Source organism: Marmota flaviventris, chromosome 9, assembly GCF_047511675.1.
Source record: "Marmota flaviventris isolate mMarFla1 chromosome 9, mMarFla1.hap1, whole genome shotgun sequence".
NCBI classification, from domain to species: Eukaryota; Metazoa; Chordata; class Mammalia; order Rodentia; family Sciuridae; genus Marmota; species Marmota flaviventris.
In genome coordinates, this window is record NC_092506.1 from 92290838 (window position 1) to 92318421 (window position 27584).

General features: G+C 33.0%; 1 protein-coding gene across 1 annotated transcript in view; it reads right to left on the minus strand.

The window, feature by feature from the left end:
- The window catches only part of Gucy1a2 (guanylate cyclase 1 soluble subunit alpha 2), a 271121-nt gene that overhangs the window by 49575 nt on the left and 193962 nt on the right, over positions 1–27584 (minus strand). The window lies entirely within an intron of this gene.

A 27584-nucleotide genomic window follows, 5' to 3' on the forward strand; every position in this document is an offset into this window, starting at 1 on the left:
AGTGGAAATAAAGTAAGCACACAGAATTTCAAATGGATGGGTTTTCAATAGGCAATAATTTTTAAGGTTCTGAACTTCAGAAGTACTCATTTCACAAAGGTATGATTTTATTTTTATTTAATGAAAAATAAATAAATAAGAATTTTCTTCAAGCTTTAATAATAAATAAAAGTTAAAAAAAGGTAACACATTCTTTCGATCTGCAATAGGTTCCCATTGATGTCATAATATTACTCTGCTAAATTGCCACTACCCAAGATAAGGTCCTAGAAACAGTCTTTTATTCCTTCATGTACCTCATCTAATCAAACCATAAGTTCTATCAAGTTAGATTCATATGTATTTTTGAAGCTTTCTCCATCTTTAATACTGCTTTAGTTCAGGCTTTCATGGGCTCTCACAGGGCTGCTACAATAACTTCCTAATTGATCTTTCTGTTCTTATGTTTATCCCAAAATACTACCAGACTGGTCATATTCCTGTTTGATAATAGTTACGTTCCTCAGCCTCACCACAAAGCCTCCCCTGATGTAGTTTCTGCCCAGCACACCTGTCTTTACTTTTCAGCACTGGGTTACCTTTCTTCTACTTCGTATTAATGTGTGTTTTCATGATTGCAGCTGAAATTGGTTTCTCCTCTATCTTTCATTTGCTATGCATATACTAAATTTTCTGTACTATAATCATGTGTTTATGTATCTGTCTCTTCTACTGGTATAGACTCTTATTGAAGTCAGAGAAAACCATTATTTTCTTAAAATGAATCTAGTTACTTGCTTAGTATAGCACATGGCAGAACCTTGATAAGCAGCACTCAGTAAATGTTTGCCAAAATGAATTAAATCTATGAACATGCCCAGAGTTGGATACGAAATTCCAAAGTTTAATACGGCATTCAGAAAACTAAAAAATTACAGTTTTTTTTTTCTTTTGTAATTCCCCAGCTTACGAATGCACCCCAATCTTAGATGAATCATGCTCCAATTTAGAAGTAGGTCAGAAATGAACTACCAAGAAGATTGTGGATGCACAATCTACATCATTACTAAATTATGAGTATACCTATCCACCATCCATTACTGCACTGAGGAAAGGAAATACATTTTCCTGTCACTCAGATTTGAAAAGGGTACTGAAAATAAGGAAATTGAAGAATGTGTGAGAGCCTTTGCAAACTTTCACTATAGCAAATATCTTTCTGTGCTCCCATTTAAATGAATGTGTTTTATAAGTCACCAGAATGGTTGCCTTTTAATAAAATTTAACTTTGTCTTATATGAGTTTCCCCGTATATACAGTTTGGGCTTCATAATTTTTAGGCATTTTGGGAAAGCATGCTTATGCAAACTAATGAGCAGAAAGGTTTCCTTGGTATGTCTTACAAAGAGCTTGTTTGAGGTGCTGTTTGAAAAATAATATATATAGAACCCGTGTTACTGAGTGAAAACAGGTATCAAGGACCTTCTTAAATTTAAAAACAGTAATTTGCCATCACAATGCTGGGGCCAGAATGAGGGAATTAGTTTTATGGTCCATGTAAAAATGGCTAATTATATTTCTTGTCAAAATTATATATTAGTGGGAACTCGTATTGTCAATATTGGTAATGATTGACTTCTCTTTGTCCTTAAACCACAGTATGCTTAAGTGCCACCATTCTAACATTTCCTAAGAGGATTTCTAACCAAGTATTTTGTTTTGGTTTTTTTAAACTCCTAAGTGTAAACTCCTTTGTGGAAAATTAACAAATGATATCTACAACATTGCTAATTATTAAGGAAAAGAAAAAAAAATTAATAGGTTTAAATGAGAGAAAAAATTTAAATTCACTATGAGTTAACAGAATATAAAAAGAAATGAAAAATTAAATTATTTAGCACAAATTTATCCCTTCTAAATAGTTCACAGCAAGTGCTACTACTAGTCATTAGATTATAATATTTAGATTGTAAACTATTTAGCTTCTGCAATTATATTTAATGGCATCTGTATTTATAGGGACCTTAATAAACCCCAGTAATCATTGGTGAATGTATAGTAATATGTGTATACACACAAACACGTCTCTTTTAAAAAGTAAATGAGAAGTAATTTGTCTAATTGGCTCTCACTTTCTCAAAAAATAGAGTGTAATTTATTAGCCATTTTATTATACCACTGTGCATTATACCCCTCATTAAACTGCAACCCATTTTAAAACAATAAAATCCTATCAAATATTTATTTTAATTACCACCTGTTGCCACATATCATTATTTCAGTGGATTAAGATTTTAATATTCAAATACTTTTTCTGGCATAGGATAAACATTGATCAGTGTATTCCATAGCAATGAGAGCTAAGGAATACTTCCTCCTTAACCACTAACCAATCTGTACAAATAGGGAATAAGTAGTGACTAACCACATGTAACACCTGTCCCAATGTGCATCCACAACTACCCTGAGTAAACATATTTGTAACCCGAGTCTCTTGTGGTCACTGTCATATCTTGTATCTGGATAACATATTATCCAGAGTTCTTCAAGCATTTCTTAAATCTCACCATAGTTTTGTAGTAATGAGCCTAGTAAATACATTCACTATCTAATGCATCTTCAGTTTATATCCTTTTTATTAGGACTTTGATCTCAAACTTGTATATTTGCAATTATTTTGTTAGTCCTTATCAGTATTTGTTACAGAAATAAGTACTGAATTTCCACCTTCAGCCCCTTCATTAGGACAAAGAAATTGGGGCAGGAATAAAAGAATTTTCTTTTTGGCTAATGATTGCAGACACTGCATGGTAAACCTAGAAGCCATGAGTGAAAGCTATGGAAATCTGAGCAACATTTCACTGCCTGGACCCAAGAGATGATCAATACTGAAGAGCAGCAGCTCATAATGCAAGGGGAAAAATGTGCTAAAATGATCTAGGTTTGATTTATTATTCTGCCATATACTGCCATGTGATTAGGGCAAGTCATTTCATATTACTGATCATTTCTTTCATAAATGAGGAAACCAAGCCATACTTCATAAGATTGCTATAAAAAGAAGAACATTTAAAGATGGTCTAACATTCTGGGCAGTGATTCATGCCTGTAATCCCAACAGCGTGGGAGGCTGAGGCAGGAGGATCGTGAATTCAAAGCCAGCCTCAGCAACTTAGCAAGGCCCTAAACAACTCAGCGAGACCCTGTCCCTAAATAAAATACAAAAGAGGACTGGGGATGTGGCTCAGTAGTTAAGTAACCCTGGGTTCAATCCCTGGTACCAAAAAAAAAAGTTCTAACATAATACTTGACACAATGTAGATGCTCAACCAATTCCTAATACTAGTGCTAATGAAATGATGATGTTGATGATATTTGAATAAATAAATTCAGATTACAGTCATGGAAGAAAGTAATAAATAATATGCATATCTATCTTCAGAAAAAATACTATCTTCTTTCTTCCTATAAGTAAAGCTTCTTATGCTTCTAGTACCCATCTCCATCCACTCAGCTTAACAATGATCCAAAAACAGCTGGTGGAAATGTGAAAAAAGACAAGGAGTTCATCCCTTTGCAGCTCAAAAAGTCACATTGTTACACCAAGTGAATCAAAAGATAAGAATCAAATATCAGTATTGTGACATTTTTTATTTACATGTACAAATAGCCATGACTGTGTGGTTTACAGTCAATATCATTGAGGTTGATGTTAGTAATGCAATGTAGAAATTACATGAGAAAGGCCTGTTGTTTCAAGGGATGAGAGAATTTTCCAAGGGAACTTAGGGAGAAAGCATTAAAGAAGGAAAGAAGGCCAGGAGGGAAGAAACAAAACAGAACTTTGGTCAAATCTGTTTTTTTTTTTGTTTTGTTTTTCCATTCTGTTACACAAACAACCACAATGTTTCAAGCACCAAAAGCTGTTTTATAAATAACAAATGTGGGAAATGCTAAGTTAGAAAAGTTGAATTTCTTAACCTTGAGTCTTTTCAGAACCTTTAAAATGCTAATATGCTTCATGAATCTTCGCAGAGTAGGCAATGTTTTCCAAAGTTACTCCATCAGCAGGCCTTCATTTTACAGATACCATTCGCAATGCATGAGGTCCGTTTCGGGATTGCTGTTCTAGAAAATCCTTTGTAATGAGAAGAAAGCAACAACTGCCTAAACAACAACTTGCCAAAGGTGCTTATTAGAAACAGTGGTGAGCCCAGCTGTAGAACATTAAGCAGCAGACAGCAAAAGGCATGTACCTCCCTGGGGTTTGCATTTTATTCCCCTCTACCAATCTCTTCTGTTTTTTTCTTTTTTCCTCCAGTAATTAGAAGGTAATTGACTGCAATTGTGATTTTGTGAGAACTTGATATGGATAGAGCACCTGTAGACTTACATGCATGCGCACACATGTGCTATCCTGTGAGATATCCCATGAGCAGGAGTGATGGGGAGGAGTTAAGAGTGGAGGTTTCAGGAGGGGCTGTATCCACAGGAATTCCAAAACACAAAGGACGTCATGGAAAGTTCCAGTTAATGTGAGGGCTGCTGTACCCTGACTTGTTCACTTGCCCTTTAACAGGGCCTTTTACAAGACATGTGTAGCAACAGCAATCCTGTGGATCCCCCTGGCAGCGAGATCCTTAAACACAACAGCTGACGGTAGGAAGAGGCAGCCAAAGCTCATAGAGGCTGGGTGGGATTTCCCAAATTCTTAAGTTCTCATTTCCTCCAAAGAAAATGAAGAGATAAAAAAGAATAGTTTCTTTAAAAAAGATTTTAAGGGTAAGGTGGGTGGTTGAATTATTATGATACACCTTCGGAGTATAAAAATTACAGGTAATTTTCTCTTTTCTAAAAGGTGATTATGATAATAGAGCTCTGCTCTTAGGAGACTAAAAGCTCTTTCTCCACAAAAAGTGCAAAGACTCTTAAAAATGACAACTGTCAAAACAATAAATCTGAAACAAACATGCCAAAAGATCCTGAGTCAGTACAGGAGCCAGCTCTGTCAGTGAGTAACAGACACCTGGCTGTACGGACATGCACGTGCTGGGCAGGACAGACGCGCTGTTCTCTTCACTGCATGCACATGAATGGGGACAGAAGGAAACAGCAGCTGAGGTAAAAACAGGAGACACAGCACCTCATTATGCAGCCCTTCTGTGTCCCCACCTGTTTGTTCTCTCAGGGAGTTGGATGTTCTTTACCCATTTATAGATTCTGAAACACTGACAGATGAGAGTCAGTACCATGGAGTATGAACCCAAGCAACCCTGATTTCTAGTTTCTTAGAAATTCACTATGCTCTTTTTTAACTGACCTTGATAGCAGGATCATAATTTCTCAAAATTTTACTTTATGGCTCCGGGTCACATGATTTTAATTATATTAATATGCCATCACTTACCTTCTTAGGTAAACTAATTTAATTATCTTCCAGCCACTGTTCTCCAATCCATGGCTCTTAAAATTACTTTAGGGAGTTACGTACAGCATTGTTTAATTAAATAGAACAGAACATAATGGAATAACACAGCATAGTATGGAATAAAAAAATATCAGATTGTTATCTATCATTTCATAAACTTTTGTCTCCATATGCCCAATGGAATTATATATACTTTCCTTTCTTACTGTTGTTCACAAGAATAAAATATTTGAAATGTATTGTTTTAGGTCATAGTCAGGCATCAAGAATTCCTTTGCTCTGTGGAATCAGTCAGGTTTCATGCCTCATGACTAGTGGATCAAATCCTCCTGCTGCCCTACTTTGCAGCACTTGGAACCACCTGAGTCCAGCTGTAGCTGTTGGACAGTTCCAGGAACTTTTAGACTCTCTCTTTGCATTTATAACCTCTTGACTTATTCATGTCTCTTTTCTAAGTTTTACTTTATTTTTATTAACAACTAATATTTTTACTATACTTATTTATAGGGTACAATGTGATGTTTCAATACATGTGTAAATTTTTGGAATGATTAATTAGCAGGTTAATTAGCATATCCATCACCTGAAATATGGATCATTTCTTTATGGTGAGAAAATTGTAAGTCCTTTCTTGTCACTATTTAAAAATACACAATACATTATTAACTTTCGTCATTATGCCATGTAACAGGACACCAGAACTTTCTTCTCCTAACTGAAACTACATACCCATTGACATCTCTTCTTTTACTATCCAGTTCCACATAGGAACCTTGGTAACAGCCATTCTACTCTCTACTTTTTGAGTTAGACTTTTTTGATTCCATACATAAGTAAAATCATTTAGTATTTGTTTCTCTGTACCAGACTTCTTTAATTTAATGTAATGTCTTGTAGGTCTATCCATGCTGTCTGAAAAAAGATAGAATTTTCTGGTTTTTAAGAGCTGAAGAGTATTCCATTGTGTAAATACCATACATTCTTTTAATGCATTCATGTACTCTTAGACAGTTAGGTTGCTTCTATATTTTGGTGATTTGACAAAGGTGCCCAGAACACAGAATGGGAAAGGTCCGTCTTTAATAAACAGGGGTGCGAAAACTTGATAACAAATGGAGAAGGATGAAAATGCTTTTTAATCTCATCCCTTTTACTAGAATCAACTAGAAATAGATTAAAGATTTAAACATAAGGTCTGAAACTATAAAACTTGTAGAAGAAAACATAAGAGGAAACACTATGACATTGGCTAGGCAGTAATTTCTTGGACATGATTCCAAATTTTTGCACAGACAACAAAACCATAAAGAAACAAATGGTGTTTCATCAGACTAAAAGGTTTCTGCACAGCAAAGGAAGCAATTAATAGAGTGATGAGATGACCTCCAGAGTGGGAGAAAACATTTGCAAATCATGCATTAGATAAAGGACTAATATCCAGAAAATAGGAGGAACTCACAAACTACTCAGTTAAAAGAAAACAAATAACCCTATTTAAAATTAGGCAGAGTACTTGAATAGAGAGTCCTCAGAGGGAGATATACAAAAGGCCGACAGATAAATGAAAAATGCTTAACATTTTTAATCATCAAAGAAATGCAAATTAAAACCACAGTAAGTCTTGGCAAGAATGTGGAGAAAAGGGAATACACTGTTGGCAGTACTATAAATTAGGGCAGACATTTTGGGAAAAAAGTATGGAGCTTCCTCAAAAACTTAAAAATAGAATTACCACATCATCCGTCAGTCTCATCACTTGATATATGCCCAAAGGAATTAAAGTCAGCATATTGAAGTGATATCTGCATTCTCATGTTCACTGAGCATTATTCACAATAGCCAAGATATCAAGGGAAAAGAAGAGGCACTTGAGGATAAAATCAACTAAACTATGCTATATGCATGCCTGAATATATCACAACAAATCCTACTTTTGTGTATGATTATAATGCAGCAATTAGAAAAACAGAAAGGAGACCAATAAAGTAGAGGAAGGGGATCAGGGAGAGGGAGGAGGAAAGGGAGAAAGGAAATACTGGGGAACGAAACGGAGCAAATTTATGTTATGTGCATGTATGAAGAGGTCACAATTAACTCCACTATTATGCATAATTACAATTCACTAATTAAAAAATGTAGTAATAATAAAAAAGTTATCACCCATGACTTTTTACTTTCATTTGATGTTTCTCTAATGCTGCAGAGCCTACTGAGGTAAGTTATCACAAGTCTGGAAATACTGCTTGGAATACACATGTCTCATTTGGTTAGTACAAATCAAATAGTTCATTCTTATTTACCATCCATTTATAGTGCTGCATAACTGATTTAATTTACAGTAGTGTTGTTTTGTATTTTTATGTAATTTTAATTTGTACTCTCTACCCCACAACAAAAGCATTTTACCAGTGTAGTGATTTTAGCAACATAGTGAATGTAGAAAATTTTCTATATTTTATCTTAAATAAGATCTTCATCAGAAATGTAGTTTCCCTTTTTTCCTCTCTCTATTTCTTTCTTTCCCCTTGGGAAATCTTTTCAAGGTGTCCTTGAATTATGACAATAGAAACACACTTGGTGGGTCCTACTTGTCAATCAAATTGACAGCTGTAAAATAAAATCAGTCATTCTGCTAAAGTAGAACTTTTAAGGATGACTTTTTAGCTCAGCAGTTTAATCATATGAGTGCTTCTTAAATGAAATGATGATGCCTAGTTAATGCTATCTGTGTGCGACTGCATATTAATACACGTCTCGTTTCTAAGGATAGTTTCTTAAAAGGATAATGTTGCTATGTAAAATATATGACTAGCCCAACTATTGGTACAGTTAGACTTTTCTACTTTGCACTTTAAAGGGTTGATAATGACAATTCTAATGACTGGTTAATGGCAGAAATAAGTAACTCTTCAACTTTTGGTAACTTTAGTGAATTTTGCATGCAGTCACTTAGATTCAAGATATTGAAATGTACACATACCAAAAAGAAAAATCTACTCTGTTAATAGAGTCTTGTCAGCTAAGGCAGCAAAGGATGGACAGCAGAATGGGAGCTTATCTGTTTAATGAAACCCAACTTATGAGAAGATTTGACTGGTTTTATTGTCCTATGGAAACCATTATGATCCAATTGTTAGACTATATCACATTCTTTTTTCTTTTACTGATTCCCTTCCTGGGATTTGACACAGGACCTAGTTTTCTATATGCATGACCACTGACATGAATATTACTAAATACAATCCAGACTCCTGAGCTATTGTTATTAATAGGCCACATGTAGATATTGGCAAAAATTTTCTGATTTATTTTTTTAAAATACACTTCCATCTTTAAAATTTAAAATATAAAATCAATATTGTACTATCAAATAAGCTATCAAAATGGGCTTATTTATAGAATTACATTATAAAATAAATTAGTTCTTTATATGTTTTTAGTGCCTGGTGACTTGCACATAATGACATCTTTAAACTATTTTAAATAAAAAAACAGGGTGTGAAAAATATGACCAAGGAATGAATAAGAAAATATGGAGACATCATTTTTCTTCTTGTTAGATCCAACATTGTGCATTAGTGTATCAGTTTTCATTTACTTTACCAACATCAATAAATCGCTTATACTACAAAATACAAGAATGGAAAAGACAAGACCCCAGACCTGAATGTTTTTAAAGTCTAGTATGCAAAACATAAGAATCCATACAATTTGTTTACCACATATAACATGGTAAATATCAATGGTTAATTGTAACAAAAGTTATACATTTCCTAAAGTAGTAAATATTTACCACTAAAGAGAATGTGACTGTTAAGAATGACTTCATAGGATTTGAGCTGGGCCAAGCAAGAGAGAGAACAAGTAAACAAACAAAAACAAGATAAATATAAAAGGCAAAACAATAATAACGTGGCTAAAACAAAGACACAGCAATGTGCAGAAAGGCAATTAGTCTGGCATGTTTAATGTCATACTATTAGGGAGGAAAGACTTATTTAATAGGATATAGATTTGAGAAACTACCTTGGAAACAAATTAAAGGTACTGATTAGGTCTTAGTCTTTATTTCACAAACAACAGAGAGCTAACAGAATGACTGGTGTTGTATCTGATCATATTTGGAGAAGCAAAATGTGATATATTTAGAGAAGGAAGCTTTCAAAGAAAATGACAATTTTGTTTTAATAAAAGAGCAAATTTTGTTGATACACTGGACCCAGTGGAAAGGGGAAAATAGAAGAGGTAAAGGAAAAAAATATTTGAAAAAAGGAACAATGTTGGGAAGGGACATGGAAAAAAGTTCAGATCATTCATACTGATGTCTTCTAACATTCATTTAATTAGCAATGAAAGAGACTGCTGAGAATAAAAGTAGCAATGTTAAGAGATGAAGACAGTGAAAACCATTTGCAACAATCACAGGTAGGGGATACTAAAACAATCTGCTTGCAGATTTAGGGTTCAACTGAATTAAAATAGTATGCATTCTTAATTACTACAATTCCATAATTTTCTTCAATAGTACACATAAATTGTGGAGTGATAATTTTTGACTCATAGTCCAGTATGATGGAAGATAAGGAAGAGTAAAATGAGACTCCAGGTAGGAGCAATGTTGAGATAGCAGACATTGGGATCCTGGCTACAGAAGGTGTTATAGGTTGGATTATGCCTGGCTCCTTCCTTCCTAATTCATAGTTGAATTCCTAGTCTTCAATATCTCAGAATGCAAACTTATCTGGAAATGGGTTCACTGCATATGTAAGTTAAATTAAGATGAACTCATACTGGAGTAGGGTGGAACCCTAATACAATATGACTGACGTCCTTATAAAAAGAACTTTGGACACAGAGGCACATGCACACAGGGCAATGCTCTGGAAGACAGACCTGGAACAGAGCTTTCCCTGGTATCTTCAGAGTCAGCACAAGGCTGACAACACTTTGTTTGATCTCAGATTTCCAACCTCTAGAACTGTGAGACAAATTCCTATTTTTCTAAGATACCCAGAGTTTGTGAGATTTCTTTATAGAAGCCATAGCAAACTAATACAGAAGGAAAACAGCCAAGATGAATGGAAAGCCTAGGAATGGATAACTGGATATCACAGTGATCAGTAAGAGGAAATGACAGACCAACCAATGGGTGTGATGAGGTAAGGATGTTTGGAGTTGAGATTCTAGAGTTGGAACATTTCTAAGCTGGGGTGAGTTCAGAAGCATGGCTTAGTGTGAATTTCTAGAGTAGTTTGCTCTTCAAGGAATGTTAACCATATGCTAAAATAGAAATATCATTTAAATGTATTTGTAATACTGATGTGATGAGTCAGTTCCACTAATTTTTTTATACTGGTCATATTTTTTTCCTTAGAGAAGTATAATACGTGAATAGTATTTATAACTTGATATTTGGATATAAACTAATCTTACACCAATTTCTTTGACATATTTGAAGATGATAATAAATAGAAGAAACGATGAAAATTTTTCATAACTGAAGATGCACTACTATTTTTAAAACTCTCCTGCTTTCAGAATGAATATGTTTTGAGGATGCGATGAGACAGAAGAGGCATGGGGATTCAGAAGGTATTCATTTGCTGTTTTTACCCTTTTTACAAACTGAGAAATAACTGGCCTAGCACGTCAATAGGAAATGTTCAGATGTCTCAAACTATAAAAGTTTTATTACCAACAGAAATTATTTGATGAATTAATAGACAATGTGTCAATGTTCTAGATTAGAAGGGGAAGAAATCTGTTTGGCAACTTTGGTTGCCTCATATTCCCAAGGAGAAGCTCCTGCAGAAGGAAGACTGAGGAGAAAAATTAATTGTTTTTAATTGAATTAAAATGAAGTAATAAAAACGGTAATACTCCAATAATAGAGAAATGACACTAAGTAAAAATAATTGGCCCTTCCACCACAGATTTGTATAGCGTCTTCACCTCTTTCATATAATCTCAAAACACACTTCCAACAAATACTTCTTCCATCACAATAAGCAGCTGCTGGAGAAACAGCAGCAACAACAACACCTGCAAGATGGTTCCTCCCTCTTCTGGTTAGATATATCTTCTTCATTAGTTTCCTTGGTAAATTTTAGAGGTTTGGGTCCCATTGCTATCTAATTATATAACTTAGATAAAATCATACACTCTTGTTAAATATTTTTTTATCGCATGTTGATAAGGGAGTTGTCCCCCAAATTTTCCAATGTTTAAAATCTTATCATTGCCAATTGTTACTCACAATTGAATTTCCTTAGCTACTGTATTATTATCCTTTTGTAAATTAACTCTGGTTCAGTTCTGGCTAAGCTAATCCATAAGAAAAGAAGAAAGGTTATATTGGCCCCAGTTCAGGAAAACAAAAAAGCTGCATTTATGATTATAACAGCATTGGTTTTTCAGACAGCAGTAGCAAATCAGAAAACATCTGGAGGATTCGGACAAATACATTTGGCTCTAGAATCTGGCATGAACTAGTTATGCAAACAATGTCGTAAAATTGGACAGATACATTTGCCTCAGGTAATTTTTTTTGAATCAAAATACCAACCTACTTGAAAACACTGATAAATTTCCTGATTTAAAATAGGAATTAGTCATTTTGGAGCAAATATTTGAAGGCACAAACAGCCCTTAATGTACCAATCTGAAAAAGGAAGCTTTTCCAGGATTGTTCATGGCTAATTTGTCATACTTAGACTTCTGACAGACTGTATATTTAAAAATATGGTAGACTCTTTCTTCCCTGGGCATGCCTTTTTAACCATAAGATGAGCATTTTCATTTCATTTTAAAGTGAGTTTAAAAGAAAACAAAACTATAGACAATACTGTTTGGATATAACTTGCTTACCATAATATAGCTAAATAGAAAAGTGACTTTAATATATCACAAGATGCTCCATTGCGTTAGAGTATGAACATCATTCTACATGACAACCTCATGACACATGTTTGTAATACTGGTGTGATGAGTCAGTTCCACTTTATTTCATTATACTTTTGTAGCAAAATTATATATTGCTGTCTTCAGTGTTAAAGATGAAAAATGGTTATGAGATACATATAGTATTTTTCACAAGGACATTATGTGAACATGTCATTTAGGAAAAGAGGAACATGAGAAAATGAGAAAAGGAATTGAGAGTATCAAACATTTATATAAATACCATAAAACCATGTATTTATTTGTATACCAAATAAATGCCATGGCAAAATTTTTTCAAATGTAAAAGAATATTAACTTGTACAACAAAGGATTAGAGAAAAAAACTATAAACATATACAAAAAGATAAAATAGTCAACAATATTAAAATGACTAAATGAAATTCTTTATTTTTTCCTACCACTTGGCAAATTTAATTCAATTTATTGAGCATGCATGTCTAGAACATGATATATCATCCATTAATTTATCAAAGAATTCCTTTGGCTAATAAAACATTTTATAGTGTGAGACAACTGAACTCCATTAAAGGAGTACAAAGTCAAAATTAAATGCAAAAATTTAACATGAAAATTATTAAGAAGAAATTATTTTCTGACTAAATGTCATTAGGTCAACATAATTCCTTGATCTATTTTCTTTATAGTACAGTTAACTGATTTCAATAGTTTACATCTCCAGTTGTGCTCCTCTGAAAGTTAATGGGCATCAATTTATTCCAATTTAAACTTTACAGTGATAATTTGCAAGTCATTAATAGTAGTTTACTCAGATTAATTTCTACCATTATAATTTTCTTTTATGTTAATGATTTCAACCAACTCTAACTTTCATAGCCAAATGTTTTATAGAATAATTTTGTGAAAGAATATGAAGCTCCCACTAATTTTTATCCAAAAACATTTTTTACCCTGTGCAGTTTTAAGCATTGTCTACTCATGATTCCTGATTAATTGAATGCATAGGTGAGAGTCTGCATTACTTATTTTAAAATTGGCTCATTTAAATTATAGAAAGCTATAAAGAAGGGAAGAAAAATGGTCCATGATGACACCAGTGGTAAAATTTCTATTGATAATAAAAATGAATACATAACTAGAAGTAATTCATATACATATTTGGAAAATGCAAATATAGAACCATAAGGTTAAAATGGAAAGATCTCTTTCTTCTAAATAAGGTATGAACAGTTTTACATCAATTTTTCATAACAATAAAGACTTTTTAAAGTAGTGAAGGTAATTAGTAGAAAAATGACAATCACTTTTATAAAACTGAGAAAGAAAAGGAGTCTGAGGGAGCCTAAAGGTGGGGTGCAGCCACAGATGAGGAAACAAACTCAGATAGAAGGGCAGAGATGTGAGTCTTTGGAAATACTTGACTGAGGGAGAAGAAACAGAATTCATGTTTTCTTTCCTCCATATCTGAATCTTTTCATAGGTAAGATGCCAAGCCCCATTGAAATCTCTATGCCTAGGCTGTTTACAGAAAAGCTAATTAATTAAAGCAAACAAACTGAATGGAATCTTGGAGTTTGAAAATCTGGGTGGCTGATTTGGTTTTTGAATGAATAGATTTAAGTGACCAGACGTAGTATTATGTAGACAGAATTTTGACTTGAAAGCTAAAAAAAAAAAAAAAAAAAAAAAAAAATCCAGATTAGTGTTTGGCACTCCCACATTTTGGTTTGTGATTCAATTTATGTAGTTTTATACATGAGAGAAATTCAGTAAATGCTTTCTGGTCAACTAATCAAATCATTTGAAATATTTCAGACTTTTAATCAGTTATTGTAAGTACAAAAGTAATCATAGATAACTTAATATACAAAAAATATCTACTGATATCATCTGGAGAATATGTCCAAAAGAATAAATGTATCTTTTGGATTCTCTTTTATGGTTTTAAATCTCGTTTTCCTAGGTTTGTATTATTACATTGCTACAAAGAGAAGATCGTATCTTCTATTGTGTATAAGAAGCTAGTATCACAAAAGTTTATATTTCAATATTATTTCCCACATAATTTTTCTTCAGAGATTTAAAAATTCTATAGAACCTGCAATTTTTGTCTCCTTATATTAAATACAGACATAATTACACTCATTATCTCAACATTTCCATGTACATTCTATTTTGTCTCAGAATGCATTCAAGACATGGTACTGCTATTTCATATTAATGTTTCTGTATTAAGGAACAAGGAAGAATGTAATTTTTAAGAAAGATTAAAGTTATTAGCTTAGTCATAAGATTAGAAATCATACATTCTAATTATATTGTAGAAGACAGTACAGGGTAATGGTTAAGAGTACAGACTTTGAAGTCAGATTTGAATTCGAATTCTGAGTCAACTTCTATTTAGTTCTTTATTTATTCACTTATTTGCCAATAAGTCCTTTAACCTCTCTGATTCTGGATTTTCTGAGTTATATTATCTTTAGATAATAACACCTAATTTCTCATTCATGATTATTATAAGACTTACATGATAATATGCATATACATATAGATTTCACAAAGATGAAAATATGCCTAAACTCACACACATATACATATAAATATATTGTATTTACATATGTATATACAAGATGTAGAAAGAGATTCAAAGCACACATATACTCCAGCATAGCTTAGTGCTCAGGGCATAGGAAGCACTATGTGAGAGGGGGCCACTTATTACTAAGTGACAAAATTATAACTAACAAATTCTAACAAAAATTATTATTACTTATTACTAACAAAAATTCTCCTGTAGGCATTTTGGTGAAGATCTGGAAAGTTTGATATAATGGAAAAATCAAAAGTTCAAACTTAGTATCTCAATTGACCAGCTACATTATTTTAGTCAAATAACATTAAATTCTGAGTCTAAAAATTTTTAAATGTAAAATGAGATTTATTGAAACTTTTCAGTTTGGGGAGAGATTAAAATACTTAATGTATATAAAATACTTCATATAAGTCTGACATATAGAAGATTTATGATATATATTTTCTTTGATCTTATACTTTAACCCCTTGATGTTGTATTTTCTTGATCATCAAAGTATATATAACTGCAAAAAAATGTGCCCTTCATAGGATTGTTATATAGATTAAATGATTAAACAGTTAGTTTTCAATATTTTCAGTTCCACTTATTTAGAAAGATACAAAATCTATAAAGACACCAAAATAATTTCAGTCTAAATGAAAACAATACCTTGAATATCTGTTGTACAAAGAAAGCCTTTGCCAAATATTTCTAAAAGCCTAACAAAATGTCTCATTATTAAGATGGAAATAATAATGAGAGAATTCATATTTATTTCTTTTTCCTGACCAAGTCAGTCATTTGTAGTTGTAGATTCCATAGATTGTAATTCTTCAGAGGATCAGAGTCATATCTAGTTTGCTTAGCCTTACATGATATTGCCTAACCAATTGTTTAGAAAATAGTAAGCATTAAAAAAAAATTGTTGAACAAACAAGTTCAAAGTCACTCCTACTAAGGCTCTAGACAGATTCATGTAGAAACAGCCTTCATCTAAGCTGAAATCAGCAAGCTGCCTCCAAAATAAGCCTTTCTTCATTATGGACAGTCAGGGTACACTCTAGACCTGTGTTTCTGTGCATGTCCTGATGACATAGTCATTTGACCATCAAAATTACTGTGTTTCTTCAACTTTAACAGGTCTCCCAATAGGAAATATTTGCATATATTCGGACACTGTTGTTAAAATTACCATATTCCCCCCAAAGTCTGAGGTCTGAATTAATGAGGTTTTACTAAATTCATTTTTTTATGGTTGGTTTACCCTTTGAACAAACACATTAAAGGCAAGTGATAAAGCAGAGTAATTTCTAGAATTGAATCTACATGTAAATTTGATCTTGTAACATTTGCACACAAGGTGACAATTTCTGATACAGTAGGAAGCATTACAAATGTGCAGAAATCAATCAATTCAGCCATTAGGAAAAAGCAAGAGTTGCTAGGAAACCATATTCCAAATAGGAAACATTATAGTGGTGACCCAGACAATTACCATATGCCTGACATGACATCAACACAAAGCTTAACAGATTTTTAAAAGCACTTGTGACACGGAATTATTAATGCCACATTTCCAAATCAGATGATTAAAAACTTGCTTTCAATTACTCAAAATTGTAGAAGAGGAAGATACAAAATCTAAGTTAATAACAGTAAAGTATGCTTCCTAGGGCTAACCAGGTCTTTCCCACATATTTAGGATGCATGCACATTTTTGGTACACTGTGTCTTACAACATCACCAAAATGAATAAACAATCTACTTTTCAAATCTGTACTTTCTAATTCCATGTGTTTGTATATTCACATAGAGAAAAGATTTTTTTAATTCTAATTTGTTATATATGACAGCAGAATGCATTACAGTTCATATTACACATGTAGAGCACAATTTTTCATATCTCTGGTTGTATTCAAAGTATATTCACAATATTGGTGTCTTCATACATGTACTTAGGGTAATGATGTCCATCTCATTCCACTGTCTTTCCTACTCTCATGTCCCCTCCCTCCCCCTCCCACCCCTTTGCCTTATCTAGAGTTCATCTAATCCTCCCTTGCTCCCCCTCCCAACTTCCCTCCCAATCCCACTATGAATCAGCTTCTTTATAGCAGAGAAAACATTTGGCATTTGGTTTTCTTGGATTGACTAACTTCACTTAGCAGTATATTCTCCAACTCCATCCATCTACCTACAAATGCCATGATTTTATTCTCCTTTATCGCTGAGTAATACCCCATTGTGTGTGTGTGTATGTATAATATTTTCTTTTTTAAGTTTTTTTTAGTTGTAGATGGACACAATATCTTTATTTTATTTATTTATTTAATTTATTTACCTATTCATTTATTTATTTATTTTTATGTGGTGCTGAGGATCAAACCCAGGGCCTCACACATGTAAGACAAGCACTCTACCACTGAACTACCACCCTAGCCCCATATATCACATTTTTTTTAAATCCATTCATCTACTGATAGGCATATAGGTTGGTTCCACAGTTTAGCTATTGTGACTTGTGCTGCTATAAACATTGATGTGGCTATGTCCCTGTAGTATGTTGTTTTTAAGTCCTTTGGGTATACACGGAGGAACTGGGTTAAAAGGTGGTTCCATTCCTAGTTTTCCAAGGAATCTCCATACAGTTTTCCATATTGGCTGCACCATTTTGCAGTCCTACCAGCAATGTATGAGTGTGCCTTTTCCCCCACATCCTCGCCAACACTTATTGTTGTTTGTATTCTTAATAGCTGCCATTCTGCATTCTGACTGGAGTGAGAAGAAATCTTAGAGTAGTTTTGATTTTCATTTCTTTAATTGCTAGATATGTTGAACATTTTTTCATATATTTGTTGATTGATTGTATATCACCTTCTGAGAAGTGTCTGTTCAGTTCCTTGGCTGATAACCCACATAATTACAGTTATTTTATAAGAGACAAAGGCACCAAAAACATACATTGGAGAAAAGATAGCCTCTTCAACAAATGGTGCTGGAAAAATTGGAAATCCATAAGCAACAAAATTAAATTAAACCCCTATCTCTCACCATGCACAAAACTCAACTCAAAGTGGATCAAGAACCTAGAAATTAAACCAGAGACACTGTGTCTAATAGAAAAAAAAGTAGGCCCAAATCTCCTTCATGTGGGATTAGGCCCCTACTTCCTTAATAAGACTCTTATAGTGCAAGAAATAAGATCAAGAATTAATAAATGGGATGGATTCAAACTCAAAAGCTTCTTCTCAGCAAAAGAAACAATCTGCGAGGTGAATAGAGAGCCTACCGCTTGGGAGCAAATTTTTACCTCTTGCACATCAGATAGAGGACTAATATCTAGGATATATAAAGAACTCAAAAAGCTACACACCAAAATACAAAATAACCCAATCAATAAATGGGCCAAGGAACTGAAAAAAGGTTTGAAAAGCTATATAACCCAACATAAAATGTCCTTAGGATTAGTTGGTAAATTATAGGTGATTTTGGCTCTCTGCTATGTGCTAGTTCCGAAATTACTTCTTTTTTTTTTGTAATTTTAAAGCACTATAAAGTTACATTTAAATATTTTTGAACCTTTATTTGGGATAATAAATGACATTTCAAGACAGAATATCAAATATAAAATAATATCTAAGTCAACAGTGCAGTGTGGTTAGTGTGTAGATAGTACATAACTGCTTTACAAATTATCGTAGTTTGCTATTTTCATACTGTAAGATTCAAGCTGCTAATATTAGTATATTTCACAATAGCCTTAAAAGAGACTAGGTTAAAATGGCAGTAAAAGATAAAAGATCTCTTGTTCAATAATGTAGAAGAAAGACACCATGGTCTAAAGGTAATGGGCTCACCTTTCAAGATGGGTTGGTGAAATCACATCTTAATGTCTTTTCGGGAACAAGAATCGGCAAATAGAGTTTTGTTCTTTACATAAACTCAGATAAATAAAAATATGAGCTACCTAGCTCCTTGGAGGCTCCATAGATGTATGAGGAAGCACAGCACATGAAAATCAAATAAAAAATGAATACCTTTACTAATAAAATTTTTAGCCTCTTAGGACAATGTATCAGTACTCCTGGGAGAGAAAAGAGACAGTTTAAAATAAATAAAACAGATTATAACTTCTTTAGAAGTATTTACCTCTTAGTGATAGTATTTAATAGAGTAACTTAAAAATATTTAAAACAAGTCTCCACTATAGAATGTATGTCCCACCATGCATGGTGGCGTAGGACTGTAATCACAGTGACTCAGGAAGCTCAGGCAGGGGGATTGCAAGTTCAAGGAAATCATAAGAAACATATAGAGGCCCTAAGTAATTTAATGAGACACTATCTCAAAAAGTAAAAAAAGGGCTATGAATGTTGCTCAGTGGTAGAGCAACACTGGGTTCAATCCCTGGAACCAAAATAAATAAATAGGATGTGTTTCCGTTCAAAAATGTGAAAGTCGAAAGACTCACCCAAAACAACAATGAGCACTTCTGCACTTTACACACACAGTTCCATGTCAATCAGTTTAGCATTGTTCCTGTTGCTTGGCTTTGTTTCTTCTTTCACTAACTTACTACTATTTTTTTTCATGTAGCACAACTATGTAAATATTCTCACAAACTGCTTGAAAAATCTGTGTGGCAAGTGTCATCATAAAACTCTTCAGCAATACCAGCATTTTTTGAAATGTGCCTAATAAACTCCTTTTCCATAGATTGAAAATATGACTAAAAGTCTGTGACAATAATATATTGGAATCATTCATGATTACAGATAAAAACTAAATTTTGTTAGCTGTGGAATTCTCTCTCACTGACATAACACTGCAGACATAATATAGTATATTAAATCATTATGCCAACATCTTATAGAGGGATTATAAGGCATTAAGGATGCTCTATTAAAGCTCAGCACTATAGCAGCATCCCAGATGAGAAATTCTTTGAAATAAATATTTTGTTCAATATCTAAAAACAATTAACCAGAGTATGATGCAATGCTCCATTCAAAAGATAACTTAGAGCCAGGTACAGTGGTGCATACCTGTAACCTGAGTGGTTCAGGAGGCTGAGACAGGAGCATCACAAGTTCAAAGCCAGCCTCAGCACTGGAAAAACACTATGCAACTCAGTGAGACCCTGTCTCTAAATAAAATACAACAATAGGGTTGGGGATGCGGCTCAGTGGTTGAGTGTCCCTGAGCTCAATCCCAGATTACCTGGCCCCCGAAAAAAGATAACCTATGAAATAATATAAATATAACACTTTTGAACATGTAGCTTCTGCATGACAATTCACAATAAATAATAAACAGTGGGGAAAATAAACAGAAAAAAAATAACAGAAACATGATTTATAGATGTTCCCACCCCGATATGGCCAGTGATTACAATTTTCAAAATAATGATAGAAGAACACTATAGTTATCTGCCACATAACTGGACCTGTTTCCTTTTTTAATTTAAAAATACTTTCAAATGGAATAACTCTAAAACAGATTATCTAATTCTATTCTCTTTTAAAGATAAAACTGAATATAAATTTAAATTTCTTAAAGACCTAAGTCATGAAAAGTCTAATTTAATAGATAATTGAAGAGGCAATAGGAAAATTCGACAGTATGTTAACATGTTTTTAGTTAATATCTATACAGTGTAGTGATTAGGGGCTCTGGTTAGTTTTTTTTTATCCTTTTATTCATTTCGAAGTGGAAATAATAGCAGTACTTCCCTCATAGAATTATTGTGAGGCTTAAATTAGTTATTTACTACAGGAAAGCACTAAGAACAGTGACTGCCTCACATACTGTTACATGTTTCCATAGATGTTATGTTTTTCTGCAGGAGCTATCTGACACACAAATAGATGTTTTTTGTCTTTTCTATTTAATTTCATCTGTGACTTGGATTTAAAATAGGCATAAATACAGATTTGTGAGAGTGAATCATTATTAGTTAATTCTTATGAAAAATATGCATCACTTTGAACTTCCATGCCTCGTAATAGCAGATTATGCAATTTACATAACCTTCTGCAGGTCCACTGACAAAGCAATGGAAAAGTACTGTACCAAGAAATGGGGGAGAAGAACCTAAGAAGAGATTAGTGTAAATTTGGGGGTGCTTTTCCCCGACAGGCATCTTCTGACTCTAAAGAGGTAACTTCGAAAAGCAGTACTTCTGACAGCCTTGCAGGATTAGGGGGACAAATGTTAAAGTTGTGCCAAGGGACAGACCTTAGCAAAAACCTCCTTACTTTGAGGTAAGACCCTGACAGACAATACCACAGGTATTAGGGCAATACCAGAAAAGTCATGAATGAGAAATACATTAGTCTTTACAGAACTCCAAATCCAACCTAATGTATCTGATCCCTGATTGCTAGAGCCCCAAGCATCTTGCCAAAACCACATGCAAAATATCTCTGCATAAAGGTAACTAACTTCAGCTTAGGATTCAATTATGTCTATAACATTTTATATATATCTCCAACAATAGTAAGTAGGCACACAGAAGACAACAGAATTTAAAACTATGTGAACAAAGAGATAATGTAATAGACAAAAGGGGCTCTAGAGAATGGATTTAACAAGCAAAGAGTTTAAGATCACTATAGATGATATATTCAAAGAAATAAAACAAAATGAAAAATAGAATCAGGTGATAGAAATTTTTTTTTAAAGATTTTTTTTAAAGAGAGGGAGAGAGAGAGAGAGAAAATTTCAATATTTATTTTTCAGTTTTCGGCAGACACAACATCTTTGTTTGTATGTGGTGCTAAGGATAGAACCCGGGCCGCACGCATGCCAGGCAAGCGCGCTACCGCTTGAGCCACATCCCCAGCCCCTGATAGAAATGTTAAACTGTTAACTTCCATAATCAACATTAAGCATTATATTGATGGGTTTAACTAGTGATTTTTGAAAACCAGATAAGAGGAGTATCAGTGAGTTAAAAGACAAATCTAAGGACAGAATATACAACAAACCTCCAAGAACTAAAAGAAGCAAACTACAGAGAAGAACATGTACACCTCATCTACTGCTAAATTCTCAGTGAGCAAATACTTTAAGTGAAAAAAAACCCTACACATATTTCCAATGCCAGGTAAAATCACTATTTATAAACTAGATTTATTAAAAATCTATGTAGCCATAATTTTTACCCATAATAATATATAATGTTTTGTATATTATCACTACAATAAGTAACAACTTGCTAGAAATGTCAATATATGCATTATCTAGGAGATTAAAAGTAAACTCATGTGTCTAATAGATAAACATGAGAAGTGGGAACAACTAGGCTTAGTATCTTAATAATAAGTTAATATAATATCTGTGTAATTAATGACTGTAGTTCTTTCAGATCTCTTAATTTTTTCTCACTAGACACAGAATTTACAGGTAGAGGATCTCACATAAATATACATACTACAGAATGAAAAGTACTAATTAGGATTTTATAAACAATTATCAAGAAACCACAGAAAATTAATTGTTATTATATAATTAGCTCTTCTTTTTCTAAATAAAATCTCAAGCTGTAATCTCATGGGAGTTAATTAAATATAGCAAAGTTTGCAAAGATCAAATCTTTTCAAAATATTAAAATAACAACATCGAGTTTCCTTAGCAAATAGAAACAACTATTTAAATTTAATTGGAGAATGATTATTTCCTAATCTAAAAAAAATCCTGTAAACTCATTAGAAGAAGTTGAAGTTTAAGGAGCTACAATTTAATGTATTACAATACATGTAAATTATACATTAATATTTCTGCTTTTGACTAGGCAGTTAGAAAAAAAATCACAACATTTCCCTGATTTGCAATTGAGAGTGCTAAACACATTAGTATTACAACATGATTACACATTGTTTTTTAACTCTGCTTTGTAATCTTTCTATAATTGCCTCATTATATGAAATGTACTGTTCTCTGACCTAATGAAGGGAATTTGAATTGTTATGTGTATGAGATGAAAATAGTTTTTTTAAAACTGCAGTCCAGAATTAAAACTTAAACATTTGGACACAATATTCCTAAAAAGCTTAAATTTTTAAAATATTTCTTGTTTTTATAATATATTTAATCACATCTTCTAGTCAGTCCTCAACCCAATTTCTCTTTCTTTATAAACATACTTCTTTATAAGAATAAAGTACAAGCAGTAATAAATGTTTGGTTATTTCAACCAGAGTGTTTAAACTATTAGTGTAAGCACTAAAAACTCTAGCTAAAATACTTTTGTAAGATTAGATTCTCAAGATTAAAAGCATAAAGTTGTACATTTTCTAGTGAAATCACAATATAGCTAACTTGAACAAAAGAGAGAGAATAGAAATCTGATTTTACTTTTCAATTGTCTATTTTTTGAAAAATACCAGAAAATCAGGTTCTCCCTAGGGAGGATTTAAAAGGAATCGTCATAATGCTGGCATTTTCATATTTTCAGCCAGAAGAACAATGCATTATTTTAATCAAGCATAAAAATTTCGAATCACTATTTTCAAAATAAGTATGAATTACAGTCACTGGGGCTAATTTTTCATAATTCATTGTATAATACCATATTCATGTATACTTTATAGATATTATCTAATACTAGCCTCTGAGTTTCATTTGAGTACTTATTGAACAGTAATTTGCTTGAATATATAGGGATTGAATGGCAATACATTACATTGCTTGATTAATTTTAACTGAAAAAATAAATGCAGGTAGTTTTACAATTAATGAGACAAAAACATTGCAAATCACTTCCAAGTAATTACAATTGACTCTTTCCATTCTCATTTGCCATCATTACAGGAAGCCTCTTTGGTTTATAAAGCCATATTAGAATTATCTGTTTGTTTTTCAAAATTTGAGGGGTTGAGAAAATTTTATTTTTAGAAATTATTGCAACATATATGGCTTTATATTTTAAATAACATAAAAACTTACATAAAATTTATATTTTTTGAGGTAAACAAATAGCTGTTCATATATGAACTCTACTGCAACACTCATGCATTTCATAGTGAAAGATTCTCTCAAGTTTAGAAATGTTCCCATGGCACCAAGCTAGAGGGCAATTCAAAATCAAATTAACATGCCAAAAAATAATTCCAAACCATGAAAATATTATAAATTAGTAAAGAAGCTAAAATTATTAAGGGGGTTTTATTATTCTGAAATCTCTTTCTGCATTCTTATTAAATCTTTATGGACATTTCCTCTTCTGATTTAATAAAACTATCTGATTCACGAGACAGAACTAATATTATATCCCGCAAATGAAAATATTGATGAGCACACTGTAAAACACAATTCCCTGGTTTTGATCTCTGGTAACTTAAGTTTGTTTTGACAATGACGAAATCAATTTCAAGTTCATTCAGGAATGTGTGTACTTGCAATTTTCAACAAACTGAGAAAGTATTCCTTTAGTTTGTTTGTTTGCCTGGCAGTAGTTGAGGTGCCTCCATTCATACACTTGAATCACTCATAATTATGCCCTGAGGGAACATAACCTAGATTTTTTTTCTTTAATGTTCCCAAATTCTATTTTCACTACTGATAAGAATGGTAAGAAAACACCACTCTTTAAAAAGTAAAATATAAACATATATACATATATATGTGAGTATACTAAATACTAAAGAAAAGTAATAAAATGAACAATTCTGCACTAGTTTCACTTTCCCCATTACATCCTTTTCCTTCCCATCATCTTTCTTTCCTTTGGAGGTAAGAATCATCTAGAATTTTGTATTAATCATTTCTTTTTTTTCCTTTATACTTTTGCCATCAATGTAGGTATTTCCAAATAGCATTATTTTTTTTCAATTTTGCCAGCTTTGAGTTTGAGATAACACTGTAGAGTTTGTCAATGGTGGTTCAATGTTTTTGGCAAACATGCATGTTATTGTCAGTAGCTGATATGATTCATTTTCCCAACTGTAGAGTAACACTAACATAGAAATATATATATATATTCCTACCTATTTGATGGTTGGTGGATACTTGAGTTCTCTCCAATTTGAGATTATGAAAAGAACTGCTATGAATAATCTTACATGGGACTTTAGCTACATGTCTACTACTAATTCCCTTGGACAAACATCTAGGAGAGGAATTGCTGGATTGAAAGATATGCACAACTTAAACATTCTAAGTGCCAAATGAATTCTACTATTTATATTGCCACCAGCTGGGAGTGAGGTTTCCCAGGCTCCAGATCCTCATCAACTATGGCGTTGTCACATATGGAAAGCTGTATCACATTGGTAGGCAGGAACTCTATGTCATGGTGTTTCAATTTATATTGATCTGATTACTTATCAGTTTAGCCAGAGATACTTTTATTGGTTACATATTTTATAAAAAATATTCTGCTGGTTTGTGCTTGTCTTTCTATTCTCTTTAGGTGTTCTTTGATAAACAGAAAAGTTTTAAATTAATATAGTAAAATTTATACGTATTTTTCTTTAAGATCTACAAATTTTTGATGTGACTATCTCACAAAAACACTCTTTCCTAACCTATGTCAAAATTGAGGATGTATTTATAACTTACCTGGAATTGATATATGTATAGATTCATAGAGAACCAATGTCTATTTTTTTCCACATGGATAGGCAATTGTCCCCAAACCATTCATTGAAGAGCCCATCCTTTCTCTACTAATCAGTGCCACTTTTAGAATTTATCAAGTGCTCTACCTTTCTCATCTCATTAGGATGTGTTTAGAATGATGTCTTTTGTAGAATTCTTTAGAACTGCTGAGTCTTACAACTCATCAATGTGTTTTAACAGTTCCTATATCTCTATTCAGAACCCCAACTAAACATTATTACATATCTCCATTTCTCCTCCATGTGTCCTACATATTTTATATTCTCTTGTTTGTATTTCCCCAGTTTTAATTATCTGGCTTTAATCAATGATAATTCCTTTAGTTTTACCTTTCAGTGTGCAATTGTCTTGCTGCATCTACATCTAATCTGCTTTAAAATTCCATCCACTGAATTCTGTGGCTTTTTTTGCGGGGGGCGTACTCAGGGGCACTCGACCACTGAACCACATCCTCAGCCTTATTTTGTATTTGATTTAGAGACAGAGTCTCACTGAATTGCTTAGCACCTCACTTTTGCTGAGGCTGGCTTTGAGCTCATCATCCTATTGTCTCAGCCTCATGAGCCGCTTGAGTTATAGGCATGCAGCACTATGCCCAGCTCTCCTCCTTTTGAAAGTGTTATGTTGATTGCTTAGAAGTTCTCTGGTTCATTTTCAAATCTAGTTCCTTATTCACATTTACCAACCTTTTATTTCTTTAATTCTATTAAGCACTGTCAGTTTAATTCAGCATTTTATAATTTCAATATGTGACAATATTTCAGATCTGTTTTTCTTCATCTATGATTTCTGCTGGTTCTTAGCTATAGTACTTATTTCCTCTTTGGAGGCTTTTGTTTTGTTTTTATTCTTTTCCTAGTATTAGCAACTCACTTTCCAGAGCACTTTATCTGTGGAAATTATCTGAGGATATAATTAAAATCGATGTCTTCCAGGGAAAAACAGTATTCCCCAATCTCCTACTACCATTGCTAAAATTTTAAATTTACCATTTAAAAAATCTATTCATAGTGTAATTGGCACATTTCTCCTTTTCCTATGAGTTTTCTCAGTGATGTGATTAATAGTGTTTAAAAAATATTATTTACATACAGTTAGAAAATACTTAACCTGGTGTTTTAATAGTTTTAATCTGAAGTGTCATTCACAGTACTAATTTGCTCTAATGCTAGAATGAGAAATGTTAAACACATTTTGAGCCCACTTCCCCCCTATTTTCTTCCTTCCTATCTTCCTTTCTTTCTCTCCTTCCAGTACTGGGGATTGAACCAGTGGTACTCTACCACTGAGTTACATCCCCAGCCCTTTTTATTTTTTGAGACAGAGTTTCATTAAGTTGCTGAGGCTGCTTCAAGCTTGCCATCTTCCTGCCTCAACCCCCCAAGTAGCTAGGATTACAGATGTGTGGCATTGTGACCATCTTCCCTATATCTTTTTCTTAACCCAGAGTTGGCTAGCTATTATAAAAGAACTGTATGGGATTCAAGTTTACTTCTCTAAAGACAATATTTCTGGTTTACAAGCATTAACAGCAATGACAATTCTGGGGTCTACCCTTGAATTCTAGCAGAAATATAATTAAATGACTTCAACTGTTCACCAAGGTAGATTCCAAATTGTGGCAAGCCATTGAGACCCAAAGAAGTACAACACACCAGAAGCTAGATTTCCTACTGTTTGAAAATTCCTTTAGTTATTGGGATCCAACCCTGAAGCTCTGCCATATGAAAACTATGAAGAACTCCGAGGTCTGAAGCTTCATAAGGACAACTGTACACTCCCTACAGGAAGTTGTCCAGGTTCTCCCTTTTCTTGATGCTTTTATTTTACTTCTTGGATTACCCCTCAGACTCTGATTCTCACCATCATCCTTCCCCTTTCTTCTTTTCATGGTAATTTGTCTTCCACGTACCTTTTCCAATTTTGAACCACTTTCCATTTTTTTCTTTTTCCTGGTCATTCCTTGTTCTCCTTAAGACTAGTCTAGATTTATAAACTGCAGTAAGAATTCAAAAGGGAATTTCCTCCTACCTCCAGTTAAAGGGTTTACTACTCACA